Source organism: Wyeomyia smithii, chromosome 2 (genome assembly GCF_029784165.1).
Source record: "Wyeomyia smithii strain HCP4-BCI-WySm-NY-G18 chromosome 2, ASM2978416v1, whole genome shotgun sequence".
NCBI lineage: Eukaryota > Metazoa > Arthropoda > Insecta > Diptera > Culicidae > Wyeomyia > Wyeomyia smithii.
Window position 1 is genome coordinate 58,732,889 of NC_073695.1, and position 14,776 is coordinate 58,747,664.

The 14,776-nt window shown below is 36.2% G+C and overlaps 1 protein-coding gene across 9 annotated transcripts in view; it reads right to left on the reverse strand.

Annotated features, from left to right (window-relative positions):
* LOC129724776 (uncharacterized) overlaps positions 1–14,776 on the reverse strand; it is a 366,266-nt gene that overhangs the window by 39,489 nt on the left and 312,001 nt on the right. The gene's annotated exons all lie outside the window — the stretch shown is intronic.

Here is a 14,776-nt window from a genome sequence, read left to right on the forward strand (position 1 = left end):
CAAGAAGTGAAGAGGTGAAGAAGTGAATGAGTGGAGAAGTGAAGAAGTGAATAAGTGAATAAGTGAAGAAGTAAATAACATAATGTAAAGAAGTTAAAAAATGAAGAAATGAAGAAGTGATGAAGTGAAATAGTGAAGAAGAGAAGAAGTGGAATAGAAGAAAAGCAAAGAAATGAAGATCTAAAGAAGTGAAGGAGATGAAAAATGAAAAAGTGAAGAGATGAAGAAGTCAAAAAGGGATGAAATGAAGAAGTGAAAGAGTAAAGATACGAAGATGTGAAAAAGTGAAAAAGTAAAGAAGTGAAGAAGTTAAGAAGTAAAGATGTGAAGATCTGAGCAGTGAAAAAGTAAAGTAGTGAGGAAGTAAAAAACGAAGAAGCAAAAAAGTAAAGAAGTGAAAAAAGAAGAATTGAGGATTTGAAGAAGTGAAAAAGTGCAAGTGAAGATGTGAAAAAGTGAAAAAGTAAAGAAGTGAGGATGTGAATAAGTGAATATATGAAAAAATGCACAAGTCAAGAAGTGAAGAAGTGAAGAAGTAAAGATGTGAAGAAATGAAGAACTGAAAAAGTGAGGAAGTGAAGAAGTAAAGTAATGAAAAAGTAAAGAAGTGAAGAAGTAAAAAAGTGAATAAGTGAAGAAATAAAGATGCGAAAAAAATAAAGAATTGAAAATTTAAAGAAGTGAAAAAGTAAAGAAGCGAGAAGTTAAGAAGTAAAAATGTGAAGAAATGAAGCAGTGAAAAATTAAAGGAGTGAGAAAGTGAAAAATGAAGAAGCAAAGAAGTGAAGAAGTGAAAAAAGAAGAATTGAAGATTTGAAGAAGTGAAAAAGTGCAAATGAAGATGTGAAAAAGGTGAAAAGTAAAGAAGTGAGGATGTGAATAAGTGAACCAATGAAGAAATGCACAAGTCAAGAAGTGAAGAACTGAAGAAGTAAAGATGTGAAGAAATGAAGAACTGAAAAAGTAAAGAAGTGAAGAAGTAAAAAAGTGAAGAAGTAAAAAAGTGAAGAAATAAAGATGCGAAAAAATAAAGAATTGAAAATTTGAAGAATTGTAGAAGTAAAGAAGTGAAGTAGTGAAGAAGTGAACCAATAAAATGCATGGGGAATATTTTACTTTTGAATTTTGTTTAGCGGAAGAGCTCAAAAGTTTCGTCGTCCTGAATAAAGTCTTCATGTAGTGTTTCAACTTAATTGGACTTCAGGAAGTCGTGCCTCGAAGCGATAAAAGTATTATTTTTTGACCATTGAAAAAAAAAGGAAAGGTTCGGCTTTGAGGCACCGCTTTCCAAAGGCCAATTGAGCATAAACTTTGCATGAGGACTTCTTTCAAGAAGGCGGAATTTTTCGATTTCCGTTAGCACCCTAGTAAGTAGCACTCAAATGCAATTATTTTCGTTTTTATGAGCAATAAATACAACCATATGAGAATCTACGTAATAATAAATCAGCGATTGGCGATTAGCGAAAGTTCCGTTAATATGAGTTTGTCATTGAGCTATTATCGAGCTAAATTCTTCAGTTAGCCAGAATATTTATTACCATTATTAAACATAAAATGTAGTACCAACAAAAAAAAAAAAACAAAAGAAATTAGTTTGTAAATTTAGCATAATAAAGCTCTTCCATCAAACGCATTCGGTGAGACAACGCCGACTGTAAGTCTCGATCACACGCAAGTCATAAATATAGCAGTACGTTGCGGATATTCTTTGTGTGTAAGGAGACACTTTCTCAGTCACAAACATAACTTTTTGTGTAGTGTGTAGTTGATCGAGGTATATTTTGGGTTCAGTTGTTGTTCTGTTCTTCCCCCTTGAATTGTTTTTTTTGTTTCTTGCACAATAAATTAGCATTAGAAACATTAAATTGGAACAAATTTATGCTTTAGAGGTCGTTTCCAAAAAAAAATCCGGAAATAAACAAATTAAACGAAAAAACTTTAATACAAAGACCAAATTTAGTATTTTTGGCATAAGAAACAAAGTTTCTGTAGGGACATTTGATCATGGCTTATTAAGGATTTAAAAGTGGGGATTGAAGATTTTTTGTTGAAGAATGTTTTGTTTTCGTAACTAGAGAAAGTAATATACAATAGACAGATTAAAATAATAAATGTCATAAATAATATCTAGTCAAACATTCTAAGAATCGAGAGCTGCACTTGGCTGTCTTTTCATGCCCGACGTTACAGTAAACAGCGGTCTCTTGCTTCATTTTTACACATAATTTAAAAAAATACAATTTAAACATAAAAAGCTTCTGCAGACAGTGATGACAATTGAAAATTATTCCAAACATCCGCGGGATTACGGTATGCCTAAACAAATGACGGACAGTATAAGATTACCTCCGAACGATGGGATATAAAATATACACACAGACTGCTGAATGTTCCCACAGAGTACGATGCATAATGTAGCAAATTCGCAGCCAGTTTTACGAGGCAAATTTACATCGATGGATGAGGGGGAGGCAATTCTGCTAACAAACAGGAATATAGAGAGAGAGGCGGTGAAAACACCTAGAAATATGATCTGGCATGCAGGCGGATGAAATTTACAGTAGATTTAGAGTGTTTTTTTTTTTTCTTCTTATTTTTACCGGAGGCTGCGGTATAACTTTGCGAGCCGAAAATTGTAATTTTTCATTTTGTTTTGCATATATTATCCCCAAGCGCCGCACAGTGGGGCAGATTGGTATGTTGGTGGGACGAAACCTCATAACTTCTAAATGGTTGTTTCCACAGTGTTTATGTTTTCGGCAATGTTGTACAGCATAAAAATATCTTTTTGAAAAATGTATTCGAGTAGCTTCAATTTTCTTCCTACAGATGGCGCTGACATCTATCTTCTGAATAAATGGTGCTAGCCATTTCGTTTCTTCAGAAAAGTTGTTCATATCATCAATTGATATAAAGTTGTCGAAAACATCAAAATTGTAGGATTGACTGTTAACGAGATAGAACTAATTTTATTGTTCACAAAACAAAACCCCATAACTGCTCAAATTCAAATCATAGAATATTGGTGTCTTCGGCAAAGTTGTTCGAATGATTGTGATCTATCTTCAATGTTTGGTCTAGATCAGTTTATACTTATCTAAATCACTTTGTTTTAAAAATAAGTCCAATAACTTTTTAGATTCATGTTATAGCCCTTTCCGACCGGGCCCATATGAATGCGTAGATAGAAGGTGACTTAAACTAAACCTTCTCTTCCGCTTTTTGAAAGTCTTATTCATTGTTTTATTGCTCACAAAGCTAGTGTTAACAAGCAAGTGTTTTTATATAGGAATTACTTTGATTTAAGTTTTGTTATCCGTCATTTTTTACCTACACAATTGTGTGAGCTCGGTCGGAAAGGAATAGAGGTCACAAGTATCACGCGAAGTTGATCAACTATATACGATTTACCATTTTGCTCATCATTTTTTGATCCAGAGGACTTTTTTTTATCTAGAATGTCAAAACAAGAAGGTTTGACATTCATATACAACATGCCTGGATTACTGTTTGATCTAGATCGCTCAATTTTGAAAGTGAAATTCTTTTTGCTACTCAAGTTCAAGTCTAAGCAATTCTGTGTTCTTAGATCAGTTGTTAGGGTCATTTAATTGTTTGAGCCATGCAAAAAAAAATTTAAGTCACTTATTTGGATGTGCGCTTCACGAATTCGTTAAAATGTGATGTCGTTATAGAAAGCTGCCGCGAAACGCATGATTTATACTTAAAAACATGCTGTACCAAAAATCGAATAACTTTTGAATAGGCAAAAAGTGGCAGCTAAAGTTTTTTGAATAGCTGAGACTGGCATCTTCAAATTTGAGAAGAATATAGAGTGGGTACTCGCTTGTAAATCATTTTTTCAAATGTTTGAAGTTAGTGAAAAATTGGGTTTTTTTATCTGCGTGAAACGTTGTGCTCAATCGTGGTTTAGTAGGATATACTCAGCTATCTAAGTTTTTTTCCTTTAATTTAACTCATATTGAAGAGATTTCATGCATAATATCATTATTATTTGGGAGCTCCTGCATTTTGTAGGTTGGTAAAGATGATCGAAATATTTTTTTTTTGGTTTTATGAAATGTTAAACCCCAACTTCTCCTACCTCACGATGTACTAAAACATGCGAATTCTTTACAACCTATGCTTGATTCTTGGTCTGTAGGCATTCCAGTTTCTACAAAACATCGATTTTGAACCTAATTCTGGAAAAAAAATGTAGGTTTTGTCCGAGCTTTTGTATGAGGCTGCCCTAGTGTGCGCCGGCAGCACTATCCACACTGCTTGTATGCAAGATTGTATATTTTATGCATTTTGCGTAATGCGCAATAATGTTAATCTTGAAAGGTTCTGAGAAAAAAATTATACGGTGCACGTCATATAAACTTTATTTAAGCTAAACTTGTCAAGTTTGTTGGTCTGACCGAGGAATGCTAAAACTGTTTACACTAATTTGATATCTCATGACTTGGTAGTCACATGACATCGTTTGCTATTCCCAGCAAAAATCGATACAGTTGTGCGTGTGCTTGGATCAAATAATGTATTCATATTTTCTCTTTGATCAATGCGTAGCATATTTCAAGAGGCAAAAAGTACGAACTGGAGCTGTTTGCAAAAATTGTTTACACAACAGCAGACACACTCTGAAGTGTAGTTTGGATAACTGTTTTTCGATCACTGATGGAGCATAAGGACGCAAAAAACTAGAGCGTAGATAACAACTTTTTGTTAGTAATCCTGTTCGAAGCAAGAAATAGTACGAAGTATCAAAGTTAAATGGTGGGAATGTAAGAAATTAAAATACATTTTTGCAACAATAGTATTTGATTAGGAAAGTTTCATTCCACCCCACGAATGAAACACTTCATGCCGTGATTATGTAATGACGCCAATTCCATTACCATCATTCAAATTGTAAATTTAGTACGGGCACGGTTATATTTTAATTTCCGCAGCGGCTCAAATAACCGCCAGTCTGCTCTGTTCGGCAGGGCAAAATCTGTTTTCCCCGGCTCCGTGTGAGCACGTGTCGGTCATCCCATCCATCAGCGGCTCCGATGATAGAGTGGTGCTTCTCGGTGCGCAAATAATTGCAAACCGGTTGGGGTTTTTGCGAGTGCCTGTATGCGATCCATTTCCCCACTAGGGTTGGAAAATTACCTCAACCGAATTTTAGCGTGGCGAAAATATGTGACATTCAGAAAATCTTTTTTGTAAAACGAAATTATTCGTTCTATGCAGGGGAAGAACTGGGGATCGTTCTAATTTTCTTTTCAAACAATAATTTATTTTGTTTTTAACAAAAATGAATATGATTTTAAAACATTTTTTGTTTATTGCAATTTGAAAATAAAAAAAATGTAATTTTACAATCTGCAAAAAAATTATACCCCGTAATTAGCAGTGCTCTGCAGCCCTGCTTTGAACGCAAATTGCGACCGGCTTTTCTAATGGCCTCACATCATGGACGCGGTCTACGCGAGTCTGCATTCCAGACAAGTGCAGCGACGACCCGATTCGACTGATTCGATTTCGGTTCTAAAGCCGCTGCCGCCATGTACGCAAGACCAGAGCGTATGCGGTCTATGCCATACATCAAATTACTGTTATAAGTGCACTAAATATGGAGTGACAAATGACATCTGCGAGGGCAGGCTCCCCACGGTAGCAGCTGTAGATACTTAAACAAATATCAGTTACAGGCTGGTATTTATATCATTTCAAGTGGCTCTTCAGGACCAAATCGTTTTTAGTCGATCATTACTCACTCTAGCTGAAGCTGTTTCAGTTATGACGCATTTTTGTTTTAAAGAGGTATTACTAAAGACAGTTTCACGCTATTTCAGCTCATCAATTGTATAGAATCCAAAACCAACTGATGAACGATTACATAAAGCATTATTTTCATTCCAGTGAAAAGCTCATCTTTCCAGTGATTCGAACAAATTCAGCTTTACCAATCAGCTTTTTTCATTGAGCCAGTCATCATAAATAATTAATAACCACCCAAGCCAGCACTGCCGTGCCGTGTGGGAATAAAAACGGTCTCGCTTTTTCAGTTGGCTGTTCAATATCACTTAAAACATTTTATCGCCTGAATGGGGGAAGTTTTTACTGCAAGTTTCATTTGATGTGTGCGTGTGATCTACAATCGATTAAACATCGTTTTTTGCATTCAATCATTTGTGTAGTTATGTTTTTGTAACCATATTCTGATCCTCTTTGTTGCTGTATTTTGTTCGAAACTAAAACTCATTTGCGCCGAACGAAGAACAACTATGAGCATTTATGTTCGCCAGCACGCAAGGAACAATAAACTATGCATTGTTTTTTTTACACTTTCTATCGAAATTTTCTTAAGTAGATTGTTTTAGCAATTATTTGCGTTCATCTACCACGCGCCTCCATTGATCAATTTTGATGGAGTCGCCTAGCCATTGATATATTCACCGTCCTAAGAGAATGCTAATGATCTCTAATTAGTCCTATGTCACAATCAAAACCTATTCTATTCTACCACAAACAAGGCAAGTATTGAGAAGGGTACTGTTTCTGCCATCAGCTATGAGGGATTACATTAAAAGTATCAGAAAGCATCGACTAGTTAGACGTAAAACAAACAAGCGTGAGACACCGAAAAGTTGGAATTGGAAAGAGATGACATGATACAACACCAAGTGAGGGTTGAGTAGTATTCCGTTACATCTCCCTTATTGCATGATGTTGCTTAGAGACTAACAGAATATCGCAAGTAGAGAACGAACTTCGGTGTCCTTTTCGGTGACCAACTGGTTTTTTCTATGAATAGGAAGTGGAAGCGTTGCTCCAACATTGGATCGCTGTTGCTTAAATATTTTATTTATTTGTTTCTAACGCTTCCACATAATTTAAATGGAACTTGAGGTAGTTTTGGCTTAATAATATATATCTTGTGTTATCATCACATTATCAGTATAAAAATCAAAAATCATCTGTATAAAAATCAAAAAAAATTATCAGTATGAAAATAAACCTGTGATATGATTCAAACTCTATCATTCCGCAAGTCTACCCAAATATTAGAAATTATTCGAAAAATAAAGAAAATATACACGAGTGCGGTTTCAATTGACACTTGGTAAGCTTGTTCGTCTAAATAATACTGGTGCGATAAAGTTTCGACATTGCACGTGGTGTTGTACTGAATTACTGCATTCGTTTCGATTTCTGTTTACTTCATAGTAGTAAAAGTGAAAGCGGCGTGCGTACTGCTACTTCAAACCAGATCCAATCATTACCGATACGTTTACTTTACCCTAGCAGAACATAATCAAAGAAACAAAAAAAACGGGGAATTAATTTACGCAAATCCACGCTTCGCACTATTAAAATTTCACACAAACAACGTAAGTGATGATTTGGAGGAGTTCGATCGATAATCCGGTTCAGCGGAACCAGGTGTATAAGTGGATCTATCTTTTACAGATTGATAACGATGATGGGAGCTCGATAATACATGTTTTACGACGAGGATGGATAACTTTCTTCATGGGTTTCGAGGGTAAGCGGAGGGAACGCTCACGTGCAAGAAAAATAAGTAAAAAAATCGAATTTTGAAAACAATGTTATGCAAATATGTTGTTTTAAATATTTTTAATTTTTAATTTTTCGATCTTTTCAAAAATTTCAATTTTAGTTTGAACATCCATTTTCTTAGTTTTTTATTTGTTTCGTGTTCGATATTTGGCTTTTAGTTTTCAGTTACGTTTTGCCTGACTCGTTTATTTTTTTTTTGTTTTTAGTTTCTGGGTTTTGCGTCTTTTCTGTTATTATTTCAAAAGTTCAATATCCTAATGTGCAAATATTCATTCTCATTTTGCTTTTCCATCCCAAGCAACAATTGAAACATAATAAGAAAATAAATAGTGATCATTTGTTGCACTAATGAAATTCTGAGGTTTTAGGAAACCTTTTTTGTTACTACGATGAAATTGTAAAGAAACAAGCAACAACTAAAGTTGCATCGCTGCTTCAAAAATCTTCACACCAACAACGTAATTCGCGAGGTTAGATTTGTTGTTGGAACGTATAAACGGCATTTGAAAACCTAACCTTCACTGAATAGATCTAGTGGGTGGAGCATATAGGTTGCCAACGTGATGCTTGCGAGATACAAAAAACAAACATACAAAAATACTTCTAAAAGTTGCTGTCATGTTTTGAAGCCATGTAACAGCAACTTTTGCTCGATCGTTCGCCTTATATTTGTTTTTGAGATGAGGTTATTTACTGCGTTGTAACTTTTGGGTGCTTGGACTAGAAGCCGTCCAAAAAGTGTGGGTCTCTAAACGAAATATGATAAATTGCTTTGAATTTCATTATCACGCTAAGGTACTGATAAATTAAAGAAGCAAAATTAAAAACTGGTAATGACCATTGCATTGGCATGATAAGGAAAGCAATATTTAAAACTGAGCCATGAACTTGCAATGCAGCATTTACCATGTTGTTATCAAATTCCATGCATAAGTTCATACACATTGCGGTTTCATTCTTGAAACTTGTGTTGAAACAACGAAAATGTTACAATTGGCTCCACCTCCTGCGCTTTTTTGTCATTGTATATGAAACTGAGATGTAACTGCAACTTAATTTCGCATAAGAATTTGTTGCTGTGATGCACAAAGTTCATTATCGAAACAAATTTTGCTGCTTGGGATTATTCATTTTTCATTTTTGATTTTCACTTTTCACAAAAGATGATATGCATTCTCTCAGTAATAGTGTTTTTTTGTTTCTGATTTCCCACTAGTAAATTTATTTCATATAATACAGAACATCCATTACATGCATGAATAAATTTCAATGTCTTAATACATATATTCATATTTCCATTCCCCTTCCCTTATTCGCTATCTTGTTCCCTTTTTCTATATCACATCATGTTTCAAATTTATCGCATTTGTAAATATTAAACGCTGATTTTACATATAAAATAGTTCTTTGTTATGCAAGGTTTATATTATTCCTTCGTATTTCTGGTTATATTTTTCATTTTAGTTCAAAATTTAAATCCTTTATTATTATAAGCTTGTCCATTTTTTTTAAATTTAAATTTAAATTTAAAACTGTAACTTGATTTTTTTTTAGCAAATTATTGTCAAATGATCTGAAAATGAGCCTCCATGGGTCATGGGCACGCCTTACGATCGTTAGAGTAAAAAGGGATATTGTAAGGAAGAAGGTGTCACAGTCATTGTTGTAGGAGACCGAGTTTATCTCTGCATCTCCACGACGGCGACGGAAAAGTGAAGTTTGGTCACCTTGGTAAGTGACGAATTAATGTCAAATGATCTGAATATACACAAAAATGAATCGATTATTTTTGATTTGAATGAAGCTTTGCACACGTACTTGACTTAGCAAACTGAGTATTTTCCGCGGATGGTAATTAATTTTAAATTCAAACCTAATTTTCTGAAAGAGCGTAAGCATTCTGGAATAGGCCTCTTCAAAGCTTAGTAGCTGAGAAGTCTTTCTTTGGTTATATATGCACCGTAAAAATCACCGGTCGACCGGTCGACAAAAGTAAAAAAAAATCTTCCAAAGCTCAAAAGAGTTTCACCAATAAGATTACAGCTTTTTAATCCTTCCTGTCAATTTCGGATCCCCTAGTAAATGCAGAAGTGCGTAAAAAGGCCGAAGAGTTATTGCTCGCCAGATTCGTCGCTCTACGTTTGCTTGCGGGAAATTTTATTCAAGTCTCTGAAAAGATTTTTTTTTTTTAAATTCATTTTTTGTTAAAATTCACACGAATGGCTAAAAAGCTAAAATCTTTATCAAGCTCTAGCGCAAAACCTGTATTTATCAGTGTAATCATAAATGCTTTTTGATTCTATTTGTCCATAGATGGCGTCAGCAGCGAATGCTGTTCGATTTTGATACGAGCTGGACATAAGGTGAATAAATCACTTCGACACGTTTGTGATTTTATTGTGGCGTAATATACTTTTATCTGTGTGAAAAAGGTGGCTGAAGCGCATCGAGAGCTAATAAAAAGTTTACGAAAATGCTGCTTCAAGTGAAACAGCGTGCCGTGATTGGTGTCGTGACTTTAAAAAAGATAATTTAGATGTTGACGATTGTCAGCATGAAGGAGGTTTTTTTTTAAATTTAAATTTAAATTTAAATTTAAAACTGTAACTTGATTTTTTTTTAGCAAATTATTGTCAAATGATCTGAAAATGAGCCTCCATGGGTCATGGGCACGCCTTACGATCGTTAGAGTAAAAAGGGATATTGTAAGGAAGAAGGTGTCACAGTCATTGTTGTAGGAGACCGAGTTTATCTCTGCATCTCCACGACGGCGACGGAAAAGTGAAGTTTGGTCACCTTGGTAAGTGACGAATTAATGTCAAATGATCTGAATATACACAAAAATGAATCGATTATTTTTGATTTGAATGAAGCTTTGCACACGTACTTGACTTAGCAAACTGAGTATTTTCCGCGGATGGTAATTAATTTTAAATTCAAACCTAATTTTCTGAAAGAGCGTAAGCATTCTGGAATAGGCCTCTTCAAAGCTTAGTAGCTGAGAAGTCTTTCTTTGGTTATATATGCACCGTAAAAATCACCGGTCGACCGGTCGACAAAAGTAAAAAAAAATCTTCCAAAGCTCAAAAGAGTTTCACCAATAAGATTACAGCTTTTTAATCCTTCCTGTCAATTTCGGATCCCCTAGTAAATGCAGAAGTGCGTAAAAAGGCCGAAGAGTTATTGCTCGCCAGATTCGTCGCTCTACGTTTGCTTGCGGGAAATTTTATTCAAGTCTCTGAAAAGATTTTTTTTTTTTAAAATTCATTTTTTGTTAAAATTCACACGAATGGCTAAAAAGCTAAAATCTTTATCAAGCTCTAGCGCAAAACCTGTATTTATCAGTGTAATCATAAATGCTTTTTGATTCTATTTGTCCATAGATGGCGTCAGCAGCGAATGCTCTTCGATTTTGATACGAGCTGGACATAAGGTGAATAAATCACTTCGACACTTTTGTGATTTTATTGTGGCGTAATATACTTTTATCTGTGTGAAAAAGGTGGCTGAAGCGCATCGAGAGCTAATAAAAAGTTTACGAAAATGCTGCTTCAAGTGAAACAGCGTGCCGTGATTGGTGTCGTGACTTTAAAAAAGATAATTTAGATGTTGACGATTGTCAGCATGAAGGAGGTTCAGAAAACTCCAAAGACACTGATTTAGAGGAATTGCTAGATGATAATCCATACCAGACGCAGGAACAGCTTCCTCTGGTTTCGGAAGTTACCCTCCAGGCCGTTTACAAGCGCCTGCAACTGCATGGGAATGATTCCAAAACACAGAACTAAGGTTTCGTATGATTTGAAGCCAAGGAACGTTGAGCGTCGTTTTTTCGCCAGTGAGCAATTGTTTCACCGACAAAAATGGAAGAATTATCTTCATCGCATCGTGACGGGTGATGAAAAATGGATTCGTTACAGCAACCGAAAGCAAAAAACTTTATGGGGACTGCCCGGTCATGCTTCTTCGTCGTCGATTCGGCTGTATATTCACACTGCGAAAGTTATTCTTGTGTATTCAGTGGGACCGAGTTAACCAACCAAACGAATTTATCACTGGGAAACAGTATCGACATCAATTGATGCGAATAAACCGAGCACTGCACAAAAAACGGCCACAATACGAGCAGAGGCATAAAAAGTGATTCTACTGCATGACAACACTCGGTCTCATAATCGTTGAAACTAACATTAAAACGCTCAAGTCCTACTTCCAAAACCTCCGGAGACACTGAATTGGAGGAATTGCTAGATGAAGATCCATTCCAAACGGAGGAACAGCTTGTCTCGGTATTGGAAGCTACCCGCCAAGTCATTTACAAGCGATTGCATCCATTGAGAATGATTCAAAAACAAGGAACTTGGGTTTCTTATGATTTGAAGCTAAGGGACGTTTAACGTCGTTTTTTCGCCCATGAACAATTGTTTCAGTGGCAAAAAAAGAAGGGGTTTCCTCATCGTATAATGGCGGGTGATGAAAAATGGGTTCGGTAAAGCAACTCTAAGAAAAAAAAGTCATTGGGACTACCCGGTCATGCCTCTACGTCATCGGCTTGGCCGAATATTCACGCTGCGAAGGTTATTGCTGTGTATTTGGCGGGACCCGGTCGGTATTTTTAACGTAGAACTGCGTCTATTGGAAAGTTTCGCTGCATAAGGGTGTAAAATGAAAATATAAAAACGAAAAATGGCAAAAATATTCAGCAATCGATTGGAAAATAATTTATGCATCCGCCAAAATGCAGAAAATTGTGATTTGATTATTCGAGTTATTGTACTATTGAAAGTTGTCAAGCCTTGTTGAAACGCAAATTTCGATCTCTGATTGGTCACCTCATGATTGCTTTCCCTAACACGGTCGAGAGAATATTATTCCTAGTTAACCGGGAATAACTCTTTCGTTTTGTTTTTTGTTATATTTATAACATATCAACAAACACGGTAACCGATGAGTGCGCCATTGGCTCTGTAGTTGGTACGACTAAAAGGTAACCTAGAAATGACACTTTTGCGAAGAGCTCTACAGCGCACAATAATATTCAATTCACTGAGGAGTGCAGGACAGTCAATATTGTTCTTAATTAGCATGGCACGTTTGGGTTATATAAGAGCCTGCTCCTGCTTAAACCAATCATTTCAACAGTGGACGGTAGGGAGGACGGTCTTAACTTAGTAGCAGCAGTAGTGGCAGCAACAGACTTGCCGAGTCTGCTTTCGGCCTAAACAAATCATTATACTAGCAGATAATGAGACACAGACGGCCATTTCCTCCGGTGAAACTTTGACTTATTTTGACAACATCATAAGCTTTCTGGAATCTGGCAATCAAAAAAGTTGGCCATCTGTTTTTACTGTGGAAACAGCTTTTTCCACTGTGTTGAGTTGTGTCAGAGTGCCATGTACGAAGTAATGACGAGTTGCAGCTGCGAACAGTGCCTTCTACGGACTATGTAACCAGCTATGCTCCCGTAGTTTGCATACTTGCACAAATCTAGCGCTGTATAGGACGCTGATACTCCCGGTGCCCTTTACGGACATGAAGCATGTCCGTATACTTCGCGGTAAATTGGAAGATGCAGCGTGGTGCAAACGCATGAATCACAAGTTGTAGCAGGTAAACAAACCTGCTGATATAGTGATAGCTGCACTATATATTCATACAGCGGGGCTGCGGTGGGCTGGACATGTAGCCAGAATGCCTGACGAAAGAGCCGCCTATCTATAATTATCTTCAGTAGAGAATCAGGAAGAGGCCGTCGACTCCGTGGTAGGCCTCGCATGCGGTGGAAGAATATGCACGATCTGCTGGTGTACAAGGAGACTGGAGAATGGCTGCCAAAGACAGAAGAAGCTGGACTTCTCTAATTAGTTCGGCTCTAGACCGGTGAACGGTCCGTTAGCTAACAAAGTAAAGTAAGTAAGTGTCAGAGTGCCTTATCCTCACTATCGGGTAGCATAGAGATGCGAACAGCATCATATCCTATTTTAAATTGAATAACAACTGTCCTTTTAAGGACAAAACAAATAAATGATTGAGAATGCGCTGTAATCGGCATGTACTCTGACTGTTAAAACTTGTCTGCGCCACATCGTTTTGGCTCCATTCCTGTTCAATGATGCCGTATTTACATGGACAAATCAAAATTTGGTAGCACAACTTCTCATTTGCACAACATTTTAGAGATGTTTCATACACTACATTCAAAATGTTAAACGAGGAAAAATTACAATACTGCCAATCCACGATCTTCGTAGAGAGTTCTGTCAGTTCAAAACAGGTTTGTCTGAGTCCCACAATTTGTAAAAAAAATAACAGAAGGATTGTGTGCAAAGCCACGACTGCAAGGTTGACGTAAAACTACATAAAGCTGTTCAGTACATCACTTGCATTCTTGCATTCGAGAGTGATCCATATTGAGCGGTATTTGGCTATTTTCCAGGAACCGGAAGTGAACATCTTAAATTTCAAATCTTTTCAAAGTGTCACGAAAAAATGATTCTACTGCATGGCAACGCTCGGCTTCATATTACAGAAGTCGTTAAAACTTACCTAGAAACGCTCGAATGAAAAGTCCTACCTCACCTGCCATATTTTCCAGCCCATACGTTGCACAATGGTCGGAAAATTAGGATTTGTGAAAAGTGTTGTAGTGTCAAGGAGCTGACCATAAACCACGTGAAACGTTTTCGAAACAATAAAAAAGTCGTCAGTGTATACAAACGAATAATTATACAAATTTTACGTTTCCTCGATGTGTTTTGGACCAAATTGGTACAAATTTCATTGATAAATCAAATAAAAGTTTGAAACTTACATGAAAAATGAAGACTCTCAATAATCTCTTTCTACAAAAACGCAAATTTTCCGCAAACTTTTAACATTGATTCTTGAAGAGCACAAGTAGGTACACTATCAGGAATTATGCTTACACGTGCTTACATCTAATGTTTTTGATGGTCAAAATTAACGAAACGAAAATCAAGATAATTTCGCATATTTTCTACGAGGCCTGCGGTAGACTCTGCAGGGTTAAAACTAATTACTGTTTCAGTTTTAGGAAGCTAGTTCCGTACGACGACACATGGTCTGGCTGATCAACAGTTCTGCTCATATGGAAACATCGAAAAATGAGTTGATTCGTGAATAACTTTAAGAGACGAACACTCATCGAAGTACTCAGTTTACCAAGTAAAAT